General features: G+C 42.8%; 1 protein-coding gene across 17 annotated transcripts in view; it reads right to left on the bottom strand.

Annotated features, from left to right (window-relative positions):
* Nucleotides 1-15,496, bottom strand: part of NRXN3 (neurexin 3) — a 1,449,735-nt gene that overhangs the window by 185,044 nt on the left and 1,249,195 nt on the right. The gene's annotated exons all lie outside the window — the stretch shown is intronic.

Genomic DNA, 15,496 nt, shown 5'->3' with positions numbered 1-15,496 from the left:
AACTCAAAATGTATTGTAGGTTAAGGCTGTACATTTATTTATACCTATTTTAGGTACTTCCAGAGTGCCTGTCCTTGTAGGATATAAATGCAAATTGCAGTAGATTGAACTATACCTTAAAGCCTAACTGAGGGGAGGCGGCACATGCAGTTTTTGTAGTTTACGGCTGCTATGCTTCAACATCTCCCTTTACCATATGCTCTACCAGGAACTGGATGATAGTGCGGGTCATAAATATAATATGGAGACTTGCACAGGTTCCAATCTGGCCCAGCTTGGCAGTGACCTAAGGTCTGTCCTATGGCAAATTCAGTTCAATTGTGAGGTACCTGCATCACAAAGTGATCTTCCTGTTGGCTGTTTCAGCAGAGACACCAAGGCTGGAATGGACTGTGAAGAGTGAATTTTCCCTCCCCCCAGAGCAGGGCTGAGACACATTAAGAGGTGAGGCTTGACAGTACCCACTGACTGTTCTAGGTCTGCTCTCTGGACAAAGAAAGATTCAGCTTCCAGGGCTGTCAATCCAATTACCATCACCACATTCATTTAAGAAACCCTCAGCAGTGGCAGAACCCCTTCCCCTGATCCTCTACACTTGATATTTCTGAGCCTAGTCTCAGATTCTTCCCACTTCCTAAGTTCCCCCACACTTAACACCTTTCACAGACACTACCCCCAATTCTCCCCACACCTCCTACAGACCCTCTCCCCAATCCTACCTATCTGCCCCTCCCTCCCCGACATCTAGAGCTGTTTAGGAATTTTTCTACAAAACTTTTTTGCTAAAAGTACCAATTTGTCAAAAATGAAACATAATGGTTCTGACAAAACTTTCTTGGGTATTGGATAGGATTGAGAGCAAGACCCAACACTAGCCAATAGCCCAGAAGTTAGGGTGCTCACCAGGGATGAGGGAGAACTGGGTTCAAGTGCCTACTCTGAATTGGGAAGAACAGGGGTCTTAAATCCAGATCTTCCACATCCCAGGTGAGTGCCTTAACTACTGGAAACTAGTCTATTCAAACATATTGACTATTCTATGGCGGGGGAGGGTCTCGTTCTCATTTTTTGCAAAATATTTCACATAGGAACAAAACCAAATTTTGAAACCTCGAAATATTTCAGGAGGTGGAATTCTTGTTTTCTAACTAGCCCTGCCCACAGTCCCATTCCCCTTAGTCTTATAGGTCTGACACATTCCTCCTGTTTCCTTCCTCTCCTAATATTTTTTTGGTTTACAGCAGTGAGCTGCCAGTTATATAAAAATCCTAAACAATTTCCTTGAAACGCAAGCTAGTCATTAAGGAAACTGGACTGAGATTTGAGTATTAACATTTAGTGTTGTGACTGATAAAATGCCATTATTATCACTTTCTCCCCAAAAGGGCAAGCTCTCCTACATATGTACCTACTGATCTCAACAGAATGATATCACATGCATGCAGACTGGATCCCTCTTACCTGCTTTCCCCAAAGCACTGGATGCATAGGCTACCACTTCTTCACATACACAGACCAATCTCATGTGATGATAATCAGCACAGGACATTGTGATATGGCAAAGGAGGTGCCCATGGAGGATAACTTTAAGGAAAGCTGGATTTTGAAAATGAATGAAGAGGCTGAGTTTAAAGACTTCCTCCCCTTGCTCCCCAATTAAAGCTGGAAACTTCCGTTCTTTCGAGGAAGACAGAATTATTTGATCTCCAGTCCATCTCAATTCTCGTTGGTGGTCACAGCAGTCATTTTCTTGAGAAGATTATCTGTTTGCTAGCGAATGATTGACCAATGGGTAAGAATCAATATGATGCTGCCAAATCATTTATTTGCCCCTTTCTCTGGTAATTAGCACCCACTTGGAAACAGAGTGATTACTTGCTCTGAGATAATGACGTTCAAAGAGCAAGTATTGACCAGATAATCAACCCCCTGGTGACTGGCCCCATCTGAATGATTTTACAGAGTGCCGCTTATAGAATTCTTATCCTTTTCTGTGTGGGGGAGGAGGGGTCTTACAGTAACGTCTTGTATTTCTCCTCGTCTGCCTCAAAGAATCAAACTTCTCTGAGTCTAGAAAGGCTGGTGATAGCTCTCCACACAATCTACTTTGGAAGAGGGGATTACTTTAAAATGAAATGAGTTCTTTCTCCCAGCCTCCAGAAAAAGTACAGTCCTTCTCACTGTATCTTGATGCTTTTGTTTCTAGCCCATGTTAGAACCCAGGAGGTCAGAAATATATAATAATGGGCCAATTCAGGAGGCCCTTCCTCGGGTCTATTAGTCCGTACTCAAAATTCCCAGTGACTCTTCAACAAGAGTTTTATTTGAGGGAGCTTTGCCTAGACATTGAGGGCCAGATTTTCTCATCCTTACTCATGCAGAGTAGTGCCTTGCTGCTTACATAGTTCCACTCAAATTTATGGGACTAGTCACAGTGTAAGGTACTATCCCCAAGAGCAAGGGTATCAAACCCATCTCTGAATACAGACCTCAGGATCTGGCCTGTTAATAATACTTTACAGGTACATTGCTCTTTTTTATCCAATGAATTTAAAGCACTTAACAAAAAGGTGAGTGACCATTAGTTTTCCCATATTACACATGGAAAAAAACAGAGGCCCTGAGAGATTAAGTGACATATTCAGGCTACGTCTACACTAGAAACCACTGGCAGCAGCGTGTAGTGTATGGGTAGCTACATGCCGCAGTGAAAAGCAGACTGCATCCACACTATGGTGTGTAGCTGTATAGGTCAGTGAAAGGCTCCAGCAGAGGGGAAGCAGCTGGGAAAAGCTCCAGCACTGGGGAGGCAACGGGACACTGCACTGCTAACAAACAACAGGGTAAATGGGAAGGCATAGCTTGGGGGGAGTAGAGAGCCACGTAGGCTATGTACTCAGATACATATCCACACTCTTCATGCATGTCTTTACTCACCTAAGCCATTCCTCATGCTCTACACTGCTATTTATACCCATGCTAGGGGGGTGATGCATATATGTACACGCTACGCCACCAGTAAAAGTGTACAGTGTAGACCTATGCTTAGAGTGTTAAAGCCAGGACTGGAACAGTTCATTCCCATTACCAAACACATTCTTCTGGACTACCACGCCTTGGTACGAGATATGAGAGACCGAGCAATTTACCCAAGGTCAGTCTGTGGCAGAGCTGGAAAGAGATCTGAGCTCTCCAAAGTCTCAGTCCAACTATTTTATAAAATTGTCCATCCCCTGGGCTTTGAAAGACAGGCTCTACCACTAAAATGAACACCCACTTCATGATCTTAATCCACTTGGGTTCAGCCTCCTTCGCTTTTCTCATACATTTAGTTATTAGATTTTTTCCCCCTATAAACTGCGAAACTCTGAGATCAAACAGGCCAGCAATCCTCTGACTGCCAAGGACTGATTTATCTCAGTGCCAATATTTCTAACATTTGTTTTGTCTTGAACATAAAATCCCCACAAAACAAAAGGAAAGCTGAATACGCAGTAGCACTGAGCACACAAAAAGCACATATTCTCAGAGGGCCTATGGGCATTTAATAGGTAGCCTACATCTTTCTTCTCTCTACATCAATGTTCACCTGGGTGTCCCAGGCAGGTGAGAATCCATCTATTGATTTATCTATGTCATTTTCTTTGAAAACTTTGAGTGAATGTAAAGAGTTGGCAATACCACAAGGAAAACTTTGAAAGACTTTTATTTGAAAATAAGGTGGTGAATACAGTATCCAATCTGTATTTCTCTGGTTTTCCGTCTTTATTTCTAAGGCTGCTGTATCAGAGAAAATTCTTAGAGTAGTTCTTCAAGAATTCATCTCCTCCTATTGCACTGTCCCCTAAAATTTTCCCCCTAGCAAGTTGTGTTACCCTCTCTTCAGAATCATAGCCCTCCTGAACACCAACTTCTGCCGTGAAGCCTATAAGAAATCAGGCACACAATTATGGCTCAGCAAAGGGGCAGTTGTGGATAAATTATACATATAAAAGAAAGTACATAGTACTAGCAATAAACGTACCAGTCATACCCTTTACCATGCTTCTTATATGCTGTATCCCCTTCCTCAGAGCCTTTTTTTTTTCAGCTTTCAGACTAAGTTCTTTGGGGCAACAATTTCCTGTATGTATGTACAGCGTCCAAGACATTTTGAACAACCACCATAATAACTGTGCAGTAGTCAGGGCATAAGACTAGAGTTAGGACACTTGGATATTACTCCCTGCTCTGACATACTGTGTGACTTTGGGCAACTCATTTAACTTCTCTGTGCCTCAATTTTTCCTTTTCTAATGATATATTCAGCCACCGTTATAATCTCTGGGGATGAAAAACACTGTATAAGTGCTAGGTACTATTCTAATATTTGTGATGACATAATCTGAAAAGAAACTGCATTACAAAGAGTGAATGAGAACTAAGCAGGAGGAGATGATTTCTTAACGAATTAAGGGCGATATTCTTTCCTCAGCAATAGTGAATGGAGGGAAATGAAGCCTGGAAGAACTCATGTGGGCACAGAAGGAAAAAGCGCTGCTTGTGAGTAGGACAATGAAATGGGGCTGGTGAGCAGAGCAGAATAAGATCACTGTGGAAACCCATATTCTACTGATTTGCAAGCCCACAACTCTGTGCCTACTGTAAAACCCCTCCTCACTGAGGGGATCTGTGATGCAAGGGGCCCTGGAAGCCCTTCCACTTCACAAGCCTAAATAGCCTGCCTCCTCTTCAGTCCCACAAGCTCTTTCCCTCTGAGGCGAGTATATGAAGGAGCATTTCCTGGGGCTGGCTCTACCATTCCCATGGATTTTTCCTCACAGGAGAATTAGATCCTGTTTTTATGTAAATGTTATGTTCAGCATATGTCACTACATAACTGTCAGGATTTTGTTTTGCCTGTGCTCTACCTTTATTATCTGAAAAGGGGCATGGTGCGGGGGGGTGGGGGGAGGGGAAGAAGCCAATTTGTAAAGCAAAGCAGCTGGAGCGCATTAGAGGACACACACATGCACTGTGCTCTCTCACGGAGCTATCTTGATTTCTTATTTTCTTTAATCTAAAATTATTCAGACCGAAAGTAAATGACTGATCCTTGTGTAGGGAAAACACTTGATCTTGAGTCATGAGAGTGCACCCACCAGGCCTCCAGACAATGGAACAAATTCTACTCCCAGCTACACCAGTGTAAATCCACAATACTGAATTCGGTGAAATCACTCTGGATTTACACTGATGCAACTGACAGCCGAACTTATCCCAGTACCTTTTTATCTTCAATCAAAGACCTGGGGAACAGTTATTTTAAAAATAAGCCAAGACCCAACAAGCATTCCAGGATTACTCCTGCTCTCACATATTTGACACTACCTGCAACAGTACAGGTTTTCTCCTCCCTCCTCTGTGTCAGGTTCCAGCATGACTAGACATCAACCAAAACCCATCAGACAATACTGCTAATTACCTCTTTCTGAAGATCACTGCTGATTATGCTGCTCTCCTTCCACTGTAATACAAGGCCTTCTGGTAATACAACAAGCTCCTTGTATGAGGACTCTCTTAACTGACACCTGCACACGCACATTAACTCCCCCACCCTCTAAGGTCACGAAAGTCACTTTGTTTCTCTTATAATCAGAGGCATCACTGTTCCTCAGAATAGCTCCTTTCTTCTGTCTCCTCACTTCTGAAATCTATTTTAAACAGGGTCTGAAGTACTTTTATTTCTCCTCTTTGGGATTTTTTTCCACTTCATTTTTGCAAGGTTTTTTTCTTTTTGTGACTGCTGTTGAATTTTAGTTCAGCTCGCAGATCACTTTCTTTCTGTGATTTGGGGGACTTTGCACCATGATGCTATATGCAGTAAAGCATCTGGTGGAACTGAAATTATAGATGTTCCACAACAGACCCACACACTAATTACTATAATGTCAAATAGTTTTATGGGAACCTTTATCACTCTAAGATGCAACTCATAGTTTTTTCTATTGCCTGGGAAAGCAGAATGCAGTTCTATGGTTAGTGAGTCTTTCTGAACAGTAACTTTAACTGGATACATTTGTGGACAGGTCTTTATTTCCTAGGTATTTTTTTCAGTGGATTTGGGGAGTCTACATTCAGTACAGAGCATATGATTTCTGCTGATGCTACACTCCGGCCACTTTTGATGCCATTCTCATTATCACCTGGAGATGGGTCTGAAAACAACACTCAGGGTATGAAAAACTGCACACTTTGGGTGACAGGTGTATTTGTTATGATGAATCCCAGTTATGACTAAAGTCTTCAGTGGCTGAAAGGTGGTAGAAAGGTCATAAAATCATTAACAAAAACACAGAATGGCATCAAAGGAATTACGGAACCTGGAATTTATCTGAAGTAAAATAACTTTGATTAGGAAAATCAAGAACCCCTGGTGTTCTAGAAAGAGATCAAAACAATTTTAAGGTGAGGTAGAGTGTACATATGAGCTATCAGATATTAGTTTTGACTGGTCAATTTTTATGAGATATAATAAATAGGAATTACAACCCCTTTTGGAAATTGCTTTTAAAAGGATCACTTTTCACAGATTGAGAGGTTATACAACCAGAAGAGGACATTGCAACAAAGGCCACATGACTTCCCTCAATTAATTCCTGTTTGAACTAGAGCATATATCTTTAACATCCTATCTTGATGTAAAAATGCCAGTGATGGAGAATCCACATCAAAACTTAGTAAATTATTCCAATGGTTACTTATCCTCACTATTCAAGACTTGCACCCAATTTCTTATCTGAATTTGTCTAGCTTCAACTTCCAGCCACTGGATATTGTAATATCACTTTCTGCAAGATGGAAGAGCCCTCTGTTAAATAAATGTCTGTTCCCCATGTAGGTACTTATAGCATGTGATCAAGTCACCTTCTCTTTGTCAAACTAAACAGATTAACCTCCTTGAGTCTATAACTATAAAGCAAGTTTTCCAATCCTTTAATCATCCCCATGGCCCTTTTCTGAACCTACTCCAATTTATCAACATCCTTCTCGAATGATGGACACCAGAACTGGACACAGTATTTCAGCAGCAGTCACATCAATCCCAAATACAAAAATATTCCCTATTGATTCCTCCAAGGATTGCATTAACCCTTTTGGCCACCGTGTTGCACAGGAAGCTCATGTTCAGCTGATTATTTACCGAGACCCTCATGTCCTTTTCAGACTCACTGCTCCCAGGATGGAGTCCTTCATTCAGTAAGTATGGCTTGCACTCTTTGTTCCGAGATGTGTAACTTTATGTCTGGCTCTATTGAAACATATATTGTTTGTTTGAGCCCAGTTTACCAAGCGATCCAGATTGCTCAGTGTCAGTGCCCTGTCCTCTTCATTATTTACCACTTGGCAGTTTTCTTATACACAGAGTAAAGAGTATTAACTAAAATCACCATTGAAGCCAATAACACCATATACTGGAACGCAGAAATTTACCATCTCACCACGAGGTCTTTTTCTGGATCCTTACAAATGTTCTAACCAAATATCATCTCAATGTGAAGTAATTAGGAAAGGGATATATAAGAAGACAGAAAATATAATTCCACTATATAAATCTATGGTACATCCATGCCTTGAATATTGTGGGCAGTTCTGGTCACCCTATCTCAAAAAAGATACATTAGAAATGGAAAAGATACAGAAAAAGAGCAACAAAAATGATTAAGGGTATGGAACAGCTTCCATATGAAGCAAGAGGGGAAAAAACCAGGGACTATTCAGCTTGGGAAAGGAAGATAAAAGAGGGGAATATAATGAGGTATATAAAATCATGAAAGATGTGGAGAAAGTGAATAGGGAAGTATTATTTACCCCTTCACATAACACAAGAAGCAGGTGTCACCCAATGAAATTAAGAGGGAGCAGGTTTAAGGCAAACAAAAGGAAGTACTTCTTCACACAATGCACAGTCAACCTGTGGAACTCATTGTCAGGGGATGTTGTAAAGGCCAAAACTATAACGGTTCAAAAAAGAATTAGATAAGTTCCTGGAGGATAGGTCCATCAATGGCTATTAGCCAAGATGGTCAGGGACACAACCCTAGATTATGGGTGTCCATAAGTCTCTGACTGCCAGAAGCTGGAACTGGATGGCAGGAGATGGACTGCTTGATAAATTGCCAAGTTCTGTTCACTCCCTGTGAAACACCTGGCACTGACCACTGTCGGAAGACATGATAATTGGCTAGAGGGTCCATTGGTCTGACCTAGCATGGCTGTTCTTATGCTCACTGTCCAGGAATGCACCTGGAACAACACGAGATGTGAATCTAAGGTTCTTACTGTTCCTATCTCCTGTGTTTCAATTTCCTCTCCCACATTACTTCTATTCTTCTTTTTTTTTTTTTAGCTTTCTGCCTAATAAGAGTCCATTTTAGTCAGTCTGGACAAAACTATCCTTGCAACACTGTGCGATGAATAGAGAGACAAACTAAAAACAGCTCTAGTAAAAGTTTACCAGGACCTGGGGTGGCTAATTGAGTAGTGTATTGTGCCTATAATTTTCCAGCAACCGAAAGGTAAGTCCCAACGGGCGCTCCATTTTGTTGGGTCAGATCCTCAGTGCCTAGTTAAGTCCTTTCTGCACCACTGCAGTCTATTGAGCAAGATTCACAAATGAAGGCACTGGAATCACAGCAGGAATGAATTTGGTGCAAGAAGTTTCCATACTTCCGATAATACAATTCTGTCAATGCAGCCTGACACCTTGCAGATGCTGACTTGCTTATAGAGAGGCAATATGGTCTACATAACATAAGAACAGACGTACTGGGTTGGACCAAAGATCCACCCAGCCCAGTATCCTGTCATTTGGCCCAGCTGTATAGCATCAGTGTTAGGGACTAGACCTGCAGTGAGCTCCCCTCATCTCTGTGCTCTAGGCACCATGGGAACATTGTGGCACATACTTACTTTTGCTTAAATTCTACATCTACTAGGAAAAGTCTGGAAACCGTTGATGCTCAAAATCCCTTAGCTCACTCCATAGAAAGGAAGCCAGGCAAACAGTTTAATAATCTGTATGCTTGAAATGAAGACTTTTTTCTGTTGCCATTCACCACCTAGTCGTCTTTCCCCAAGGAAATTATTTAATCCCAAAACCACTAGCAGGATTAATTTACTGCCAGTCAACAGCAAGCTGGTAAACTCTTGCAAAAATAAATTCAAATGTGTTTAGGCCACATGATTTTGAGAAAACAACTTTTGCAAACAGCTGGTGATGATCCACCTGTGAGATTATATACCTCCTTTGTAACTGCCAAAAGCAAGTGAAGATTTCAATAGCAACTGACAGCATGCTGAAGTAACCAGAACTCAAGAGGAGTCATGAAAGTACAATATCTACCTCTTAACTCACAAGTGAGAGGATTGTTTAGATGCTCTGTTTGTTCCCATAATTGATGATATACTTTATAGAGACCCACCCTATCTGATGGCATCTAACAGGTCAGGAAATGTCTACTTAGGGACTGATCTCCTTTTAAGATACACTGTAGTTTTAAAGACCTGCTGATGCCTCCTAGAAAATATTGATCGACATTCTTTTTAGACATGGATCTGAATCACAGCCCCAGACCAGAACTCTCACAAGCACCAGATCTCCATTCTGCAGCTGGCCTTTATGCTTGTTAATAGTCTGAACCAACACAATAGAGACACATTTAACTTTGGAACAGTTTAAGGTCTGGGTCTGATGGCAACGTGAGGTCCAGTGCCCCGGTGCTGAGTCACCCCTGGGGGAGTCTCGCGCGTGACATCTAGCTGATCAGGAGCTGGAACAGGAACGACGGCATCTATCCCATTGAGAGCGGCTGCAGTATCGACGAGCAGCCACTGCGCACCAAGTGGTGCGGGGACCAATCCTCAGAGTGGGAACTGTGGCTGGCTGAAGAGGTCTGGTGGGCACCCAGTGGAGGCTTGCCACTAAACCTGGGGCCCATGCCTGGCTGCGTGCTCGGGACTGGCAGGCTCATAATGTCCTTCACAGCCTACATCTCCTCCAGTTTCAACGGCATCCGTACCGGTGGGGATGCACAGGCCGATGGTGTCGGTCTGCTCCGCTCCACACGAGTCGGAGGCCTTGGGGCCGGGTGGGGACCTAGGGCTGCCAAACGCGCAACCAGCCTCCCCCTTCTCCTTGTTATGGTGCTGCTGCAAGGCAGGGCCCTTCCCTCACTTTTTGGAGGGAGAGTGGCGCCGACTGGTCGAAGGGGCCTCGCTACGCACCGACGATGCGGCGGCCAGCGCCGAGTCTGATCGACTTGCCGGCGTTGGGGCCAGCGCCGACTCCATCAGGAGAGCTTGAAGTGTAATGTCTCTCTCCTTCTTAGTCCTTGGCTTGAACAACCTGCAGATTTTACAAAGGTCACTGATGTGAGTCTCACCCAGGCAGTGGAGACACTCAATGTGCGGGTCACTCCTAGGCATAGAACAGCGACAGGAGTCGCACGACTTGAATCCTGGGGCACGGGGCATCCCCTGAGCCCACTCTAACAACTGAAGAAACGATCCATGAATGGTACCACTAAGGTCGAGAAGAAAAGGCTGCAGCAGAGCTGGAGCACAAAGTTCCAACTATCTTCACTGAGGGTGGGGCGAGACCATGGCTCCCCTTATAGCACGATATACAGGCGCCACTCCAGGGATTGCCACGGTGCTCCCTCAGTATGGATACTGCTAAGGGAAAAACTTCCGGCACCAGTGCATGTGGTGAGCACACACACCTATTGTGGAATACGCATGAGCAATCACTCGAAGACGCAGCACGGGCCTGCTTAATTCTGTGTCCAAGTGTTACCCTGGAGCTTATTTCCCATCTGAAGCTGTGATCTATTTGCTAGAGATGTCACATCTAGTTGCCAAGGAAAAGATTATGGTGCTATCGCCCTGAGTGTTGGCTTCAAGTAGGAGCCAGTGACCACTTAAGAAGCAAAGATCCTGATGGAAAAAATCTCCCCATCCATCTTAGAGTGCTGTCAGGGAGGGCGTAACCCACCCTCAGACAATTTCAGACAATTGAGGCTGACAGAAGCAGAACTGGTAGTTGCACAAAATACACCAAGAAAGACTTATATTTATAGGTGGCATGGAATGTACTGCATAATGCTTTAACTGCTAGGCTTCCCTATCAAGAGGGTCAGCACAATTGTTGGATGTCTGTGTGATGGCAGGGAATGCATGATCCACTCTGTTATAACCATCAGGCCCGTCTGTCTCAGCCCATGCCCTGGTTGAAAAATAAGCACTTGTCTGCGGGAAATCATAAAAACAAAGACACCTGATAGGAGGAGTGAAGACATGTCCATTTGTCACAGACCAAATAACCACAATATAGAAGGAAAAATAGAGGCAAGGTGCAAATAGCTTTTGACAATGTTAATCAATTTGAATTTGCTTCTGCAAACTGTATGTTGGGCTACAAACTATATTCTGCCCTTCCTCATAAACAGCATTGTTGAGTTATGGAGTTATCATTATAATAATGCATACTTAAAGGTACTTTGTCACAGAGCAGAAATGCAGTAGTTTCTCAGTATAGTTCTGGTGAGATCACAATTGGAATATTGCATTCTGTTTGGGCACTTCATTACAATAAAGAATATTGACAAACTGGAGAGAATTCAGAGGAAAAACAACAAAAAATGATGAGCTGGCTGAAGGAATTGACTTACAAGGAGAAATACACTTACATAAACCTACAGCAGCATGTCATCAACACATTTTAGCACACCAAACAAATCAATCATTTCTAGTCATAAAATATCCTTCTATTCCACTGTGAGAAAACTTATGGAACACTGATATAACAAAGTACCCAGGGACTATGTTCCCTTGAAATCTTTATAGCACATTTCATAAACTACACGTAAAATCAACAATATATTGTAAATACAAAAATGTGTTTCCTTTATAGAATAAAACAAGGGTTGAGTTAAGGTTGAAAGTAGCTTAAAATAGGTGATGTGATGAGTAATGAAGAATTGTGTAACAGCGTAGATACCGGTTAGACGCATAGACTCATAGACTCGTAGGTCAGAAGGGACCGATATGATCATCTAGTCTAACCTCCTGCACAAAGCAGGCCACAGAACCCTACTCATCCACTTTTATAACAACCCCTAACCCATGACTGAGTTATTGAAGTCCTCAAAATTGTGGTTTGAATACCTCAAGCTGCAGAGAATCCACCAGCAAGGTGAACCATGCCCCATGCTGGCAGAGGAAGGCGACAAAACTCGGTCAGGTGCCCCTGCCAAACCACCCTGGAGGAAAATCCTTCGACCGAAGCCAAATATGGCGATCAGCTTAAAACCTGAGCAAGTGGGCAAGGCCACAAGCAGCACCCAGATAAGAAATCGTCTGCAGTAACTCAGATCCCATCCATCCAACATCCCCTCACAGCCATTGAGCAGACTTATCTGCTGACTAATCCAAGATCAATTGCCCAAATTAAACTATCCCTCATATCTCCCTCCATATACTTATCAAGCTTAGTCTTAAAGCCAGATAAGTCTTTATTGCTCCACTACTTCCTCGTAAAGCTGTTTCGCAGAACTTCACTTCCCTATATGGTTAGAAACTTTGTCTAATTTCAAGGTCTAAACTTCCTATAATCCAGTTTGTACCATTGTCCTTGTGCCTACATTAGTACTAAGCTTTAAATTAATTCCTCTCCCTCCCTAACTGTTAATTTCCCCCCTGATTTTATATATATAGAGCAAGCATATCCCCCCGTAGCTTCTTCTGGCTAGGCTTAAACCAGCCAGCTCTTTTGAGTCATCCTTTTATAAGCAGGTTTTTCCATTCCTCGGATCTCCTAGATAGCCCATCTCTAACCTGTTCAGTTTGAATTCATTCCTCTTAAACATGGGACACCAGAACTGCACACAATATTCCAGGGGGGTCTGCACCAGCCTTATTGAACGGTACTTAAACACCTCCTATATCCTTGCTGGAGACATAACCCTCGCCTGATGCACCCCTAAAACCGCATTTGCTTTTTTAACGGCCATATCGCATGGCGGTCTCATAGACATCCTGCTGACAACCAATACCCAAGGTCTTCTCCTCCTCTGTTGCTCTCCGAACTGTCGCGTCCCCAATGTATATCTAAAATTCTTATATTAATCCCTAAGTGCATACCTTGCACTTCACTATTATATTTCATGCCTATTACTAATACTCAGTTATAAAGCTGGTCATCTCCTGTATAGTATCCACGGTCTCTTCTCTGTGGCATCCGCAAACTTATTACAACATTCCCGCTTCTTTGTGCCAAGTCAGCATATAAAAGGTTAAAATAAATTGGTCCGCAAAAAACTGATCCTTGAGGACTCCCACTAGTAACCTCCTTCCCACCTACCAGTCACCACTTCAGTACGACCCGCTGAGTCTCCCCTTTAACCAGTTCTTATGCCACCTTAAAATTTTCACTATTCATCCCCATCTTTTCCAATTTAACTACAGTTCCCCATGTGGAACCGTGTCAAATGCCTTACTGAAATCGAGGATTAAATAGTCTACCGCATTTTCGCTTTGTCTAGGTAATCTGTCACTGTCTCAAGAAGAGATCAGGTGGTTTGGCCCGTATCCACCTTTAGTTAAATCATTTGCAATTCGTCCACAATTACCATTGACCTCAATGTCCTTAACTACTTCTCCTTTAAATTTTTTTCACACGACTTACATACTAACAGACGTCAAGCTAACAGCGGCCTATAGTTACCTATCACTTTTTTTCCTTTTCTTAAAAATAGGAATTACGTTAGCCATCTCCGTCGTACGTAGCACCCCGAGTTTACAGGATGATTAAAAATTCTCACTACGGCTCGCAATTTTATGCGCCCAGTTCTTTATACCTTGGATGGAGATGGTTCTGGGCCCTCCGACTTTGTCCCATTAAGCTGTACAAGTTTGGCCTCTACCTCAGACCGGTAATATCACCTCCATATCCTCATTCCCGTTTATCATCCCTCCATCATCCCTAAACTCCTCACTAGTCTTATAAAGACTGAGGCAGTACGTTATTTAGATATTGGGCCATGTCTAAGGTTATCCTTAACCTCCATTCCATCCTCAGTGTATAGCGCCCCCACTTCTTCTTTCTTTGTTTTCTTCTTATTATGTGGCTGTAGAACCTTTTACTATGGTTTTAATTCCTTTGCAAGGTCAGTTCTACACGGCTTTTAGCCTTCCTCACTTATCCCTACATGTTCTGACCTCACTAAGGTAGCTTCCCTTGCTAATCCGCCTTTTTTTCCCCTCCTGTAAGCTTTCTGCTTTTCCCTAATCCCCTCTCTGAGATGCTTGCTCATACCAGCTTGGCCTACAACTCCTGCCCATGGTTTTTTACCCTTTCTTGGGATGAGGCTTCGACAGTTTCTGCAGCTTCGACTTAAAGTAATTCCAGGCCTCCTCCGCACATTTAAATCCACAAGTCCTCCATCCAATCCACTTCCCTAACTAATTTCCTTAACACTTTAAAATAGCCCTTGAGAAGTCAAAAACCTAATCCCAGATCTACGTTTGGTTTATCCTTCCATCTAAGTTTGAACTGACATCGCTCATGATCACTCGAACCAGTTTGTCCCTACACCAATTCTTCTCCGAGGTCCTCACCGCTCACCAAAACCAATCTAAAATGGCATCCCCTCTTGTCGTACTTCACTACTTGGTGAAGAAATCCATCCGCTATCACATCCAGAAAAATCTGACCCCTATTATTTTTGCAAGCACTTGTCCTCCAGTCTATATCTGGGAAGTTGAAGTCTCCCATGATCACACATTTCCGCTTAGTGTTTACTTCATTAAAGACATTAGAGGCCTCATATCCATATCCAATCAGATCCGGGCGGTCTGTAGCACACCCCAAGCACTATCTCAAGGGAGGCTCTAGTAGCTTCTTCAAATGTTCATTCTACCTTTCCAAAGTTTGTTTTTTGTAAGATGTAGATTTTTTGTAAAGAAGTGTAACGCTATTAGGGTTTAGGCTGACTCCAATCAAACACAGTTTCAGTCTGATTGTTTTCAACACAGTTTCTTGTTAAGAATGACCTTGGTTTTTGAATGAGTGCCAAAAATGTAGATTGGATTGGTGGATATGCTCTGCAGAATAGGAGACCTCCCAATAGTTACTGATGCCCACTCCAAGTGGCTTCTTCTCTCGCAGACTTTTGCAACTTTATAGGCGTGTGGGTGATAGAAGAAATATATCTGGAGGAGATACGGGAACAGTAGAATGTGAAGGCCAAAGTTGGGGCTACAAAGAGGCTTTCATAGAGATGGAAACTCATATATTTCACATTTTATATTTAGATTATTTAATCCTGATGAAAGCCTCCAATTTTCCTGGATTGCCTCCTGCTTTCCCTAATCCTTGCACCTCATGATCACCCTTCTTAAAGGGTACAGTACTTTTTGGTGCCCCTTCAGGTGACCTCTCAACCTAGCGTGTCTC

Source organism: Chelonoidis abingdonii, chromosome 4 (assembly GCF_003597395.2).
Source record: "Chelonoidis abingdonii isolate Lonesome George chromosome 4, CheloAbing_2.0, whole genome shotgun sequence".
Taxonomy (NCBI): Eukaryota; Metazoa; Chordata; order Testudines; family Testudinidae; genus Chelonoidis; species Chelonoidis abingdonii.
The sequence above is the reverse complement of the archived record's forward strand: the minus strand, read 5'-3'. Positions and strand labels throughout refer to the sequence as shown.